The sequence below is a fragment of the Cryptomeria japonica genome, chromosome 5, assembly GCF_030272615.1.
Source record: "Cryptomeria japonica chromosome 5, Sugi_1.0, whole genome shotgun sequence".
Classification (NCBI taxonomy): Eukaryota; Viridiplantae; Streptophyta; class Pinopsida; order Cupressales; family Cupressaceae; genus Cryptomeria; species Cryptomeria japonica.
The window spans coordinates 714063582-714067902 of NC_081409.1; positions in this window are offsets into that span (position 1 = coordinate 714063582).

The following is a 4321-nucleotide window of genomic DNA, read 5'->3' on the forward strand; positions in this document are numbered from 1 at the left end:
TTTTCTTTTAAAAATCCACCATGTTCTTTGAAAAGTCTTGGACAATCATCATTCTTTATGTAGCCAAGATGCTTTACAAATCAGAAGATAGGCCTTCGCATCGGTTGGCTTCCTTGGACGCATGTAATATTTTCACACATTTACACTCTACACTAGGTCGTGCACTTCCTCTCATGAAAACACATGCCTAAGTGTGGCATGGATCCTTCAAATGACTATAGGCCTAAGACATGCAACACCATTCCTCACTCCCACACTATTGATAAGACTCTGACCACTATACTTTCAGGGTGGCGGAAAATCAATCAAAGCAAGCTTTCCTGGATGGAATATAACTCTCTTGGCTCTTCTCAAGGGAAATGGTTATTGGTTATGTAGTCGTTAGAATGTATTGAATATTTATTATAATTTATTTATAATGTATAATGGATAATGATGTTTTGATGCATTTTAGGGTTGGATAGCCATTTTGAGGTTTGGACCCACCTAATAGGTTGCATCATTTCACAGTCTTATAGCTTGGATAGGGTACAAATATATGGAGCTTGCTAGTGTGCAAAATACCACCAAGTGTCAACACTATGCTTCACAATAATGACTTTAGGACTTAGGAAAAATTTAAGAAATACTAACCCGGACAACCCAAACTAACTCATGACTAAGACACAAGGATTGAATTTACAATTACATTAAAGGCTTGGGGTCATGACTTAATTGACTAGACAATGCTTGTAACAAGTCAAGGATAAAACATAAGAAAAAGAGACCAAGGCATGGGAAATCTTTAAGGCTTAAATAAATAGGGAAAAAATAGATGACCAAGCATGGCTAGTTAACCCTAGAAAATGCAAGGTTTTACCATGATTTTCCTAGCTAAGAATATAACATTTGATGTCGGGATGAAGCAAATTGATGTATGGGTAAGTGCACCAAGATGGTGAACAGAAAAGTGGCCACATGCAAAAAAAAAAAGAAATTTTTCATAACCCGTGCGTGTTCTGGAAATTCAAAAACGTGCTAGGCTTGGTAACCAAGCCTAGCCAAAAACAATTAAAAAAAAAAAAAATTCTCAAAACCCGTACGGGTTTTGAGGAACATTATATTTTATAATAAAAAATCAAAAGTTCCTCAAAACCCATACAGGTTTTGAGGAACATTATATTTTATAGTAAAAAATCAAAAGTTCCTCAAAACCCACACTTGTTTTGAGGAACTTTAGATTTTATAGTAAAAAATCAAAGTTCCTCAAAACCCTTATTGGTTTTGAGGAACATTATATTTTATAATAAAAAATGAAAAGTTCCTCAAAACCTGTACGGGTTTTGAGGAACATTATACTTTTTAGAAACTCGCGGGTAATTCAAAACTATAGGTTTTTGTCTTAGTTTTGCATAACCCATATGGGTTATATAGAACTAGGAACCAAATAGGAAGTGGGAGAGAGAGAGAGAGAGAGAGAGAGAGAGAGAGAGAGAGAGAGAGAGAATAGGATTAAGAGAGGGAGAGGAAGAGAGAGAGATTAGAGAGTAAGAAGATGGGGATAGAATAGGATAAGGAGAGGGGGACGAAGAGAGAATTAGAGACAAAGAGGGAATGGGATAGGAAGGAGAGAGAGAGAGAGAGAGAGAGAGAGAGAGAGAGAGAGAGAGAGAGAGAGAGAGAGAGAGAGAGAGAGAGAGAGAGAGAGAGAGAGAGAGAGAATAGGGGATAAGAAGAGAGGGAGAGAATAGGATAAGGAGAGAGAGAGAGAGGGGGGCAGATAAGAGAGAGAATAGAGGAAGAGAGAGAGGGGGGTGGGATGGAGGGAGAGGGAGAGAGGGAGATTAGGAAAAGAAGAGGGGGAGAGGGAGAGAGAGGGAGAGAGAGGGAGATTGGGAAAAGGAGAGGGGGAGAGGGAGAGAAAGGGAAATTGGGAAAAGGAGAGAGAGAGAGAGAGAGAGAGAGAGAGAGAGAGGGGGGGGGGTGGGATGGAGGGAGAGGGAGAGAGGGAGAGAGGGAGATTAGGAAAAGGAGAGAGACAGAGACAGAGAGAGAGAGAGAGAGAGGGGGGGGATGGGATGGAGGGAGAGGGAGAGAGGGGGATTAGGAAAAAGAGAGGGGGAGATGGAGATTGGGAAAAGGAGAGAGTGAGAGAGAGAGAGAGGGGGATTGGGAAAAGGAGGGGGGAGAGGGAGAGAAAGGGAAAGAGAGAGAGAGAGAGAGAGAGAGAGAGAGAGAATAGGATAAGGAGAGGGGGATGGAGGGAGAGGGAGAGAGGGAGATTGGGAAAAGGAGAGGAGGAGAGGGAGAGGGAGAGAGAGGGAGATTAGGAAAAGGAGAGAGAGAGAGAGAGAGAGAGAGAGAGAGAGAGAGAGATTAGGAAAAGGAGAGGGGGAGAGGGAGAGAGAGGAAGATTGGGAAAAGGAGAGGGGGAGAGGGAGAGAAAGGGAAATTGGGAAAAGGAGAGAGAGAGAGAGAGGGGGGGGATAGAGGGAGAGAGGGGGGGAGAGAGGGGGAGAGGGATAGAGAGAGAGGGAGATTAAGAAAAGCAGAGGGGGAGATTGGGAAAAGGAGTGAGAGAGAGAGATAGAGAGAGAGAGAGAGAGGGGGGATGGAGGGAGAGGGAGAGAGGGATATTAGGAAAAGGAGAGGGGGAGAGGGAGAGAGGGAGATTGGGAAAAGGAGAGAGGGAGAGGGAGAGAGAGGGAGATAGGGAAAATGAGAGGGGGAGAGGGAGAGAAAGGGAAATTGGGAAAAGGATAGAGAGAGAGAGAGAATAGGATAAGGAGAGGGGGATGGAGAGAGAGAGAGAGAGAGAGAGTAGGGGGAGAGGGGGTAAGAGAGAATAGGGAATATGAAGAGAGGAGAGAATATAATAAGGAGAGGGGGAGAGAGAGAGAGAGAGAGAGAGAGAGAGAGAGAGAGAGAGAGAGAGAGAATAGGATAAGGAGAGGGGAGGGAGGGAGATTGGGAAAATGAGAGAGAGAGAGAGAGAGAGAGAGAGATTAGGATAAGGAGAGGGGGAGGGAGGGAGATTGGGAAAAGGAGAGGGTGAGAGGGAAAGAGAGTTAGAGATAGAGAGAGAAGGGGATAGGAAAAGAGGGAGAGAGAGAGAGAGAGGGGGGGAGAAAACAGGGGATGGGAAGAGAGGGAGAGAATAGGATAAGGAGGAGAGCGAGAGAGAGAGACAGGGGAGGGAGGGACATTGGGAAAAGGAAAGGGGGAGAGGGAGAGAGAGGGAGATTGGGAAAAGGAGAGGAGGAGAGGGAGAGGGAGAGAGAGGGAGATTTTAAAAAGAAGACGAGGAGAGGGAGGGAGAGAGAGAGAGAGGGTAAGAGAGAGAATATGACATAGGAAGAGAGGGAGAGAATAGGATAAGGAGAGGGGGAGGGAGAGAGAGGGTGTGAGAGAGAGGAGATTGGGAGAGAGGGAGAGGGAGGACAGAGATGGGGAGAATAGGAGAGAGAGAGAGAGAGTAGGGTCAAGATAGGTATAGGGGGAGAGAGAGAATAGGGTAAGATATAGAGAGAGGGAGGGAGAGGTGGGAGAAGGAGAGGGAGGGGGATAGAAAGAGAGAGAAGGGGGAGAGGGTGAGAATAGGATAGGATAATGAGAGAGAGAGAGAATTGGATAGGGAGAGAGAGCAAGAGAAGGGTGAGAGACATGAGGTAGAGAGAGAACGAGAAGTAGAAAAGGGTGAGAGACATGAGGTAGAGAGAGAATGAGAAGGAGAAAAGGGTGAGAGACTAGGCAGAGAGAGAAGTGTGAGGGGGAGAGAGATGAGATAGAACTCAAGGAGGATAATTAGGGCTTAGAATAGACAAATACAGTGATGGGGAAGTAAGATGAGAGAGAGAGAGGAAAATAAGGGAGACATGCATGTATATATATATATATTAATATATATATATATATTAATATATATATATATTAATATATGTATATATAACTATAGATATGAATATATACATAAATAAACACATATTATATGTGTGTTTGTACATATGTGTAGTAAATGCTAAGTTTACAAGAATACATTATTATGTCTTCATAACCCGTACGGGTTTTGTGAAACACAAAATAATGGTTTTAGTTCTACATAACCTGCATGGGTTATGTAGAACTATGAATAGTATGTTTTGGTTTTCAAAACCTGTGCAAGTTATGAAGAACTATGAATAGTACTTTTTGTTTTTCAAAACTCGTGTGGGTTATGAAGAACTATGAATAGTACTTTTTGTTTTTCAAAACCTGTGCGGGTTTTGGCTTGGTAAGAGGGTTGGAAAATGATCCTAAGGCTTGCAAGCCCATTTTCCCCCCATTTTTGTCCCTTTACACATTT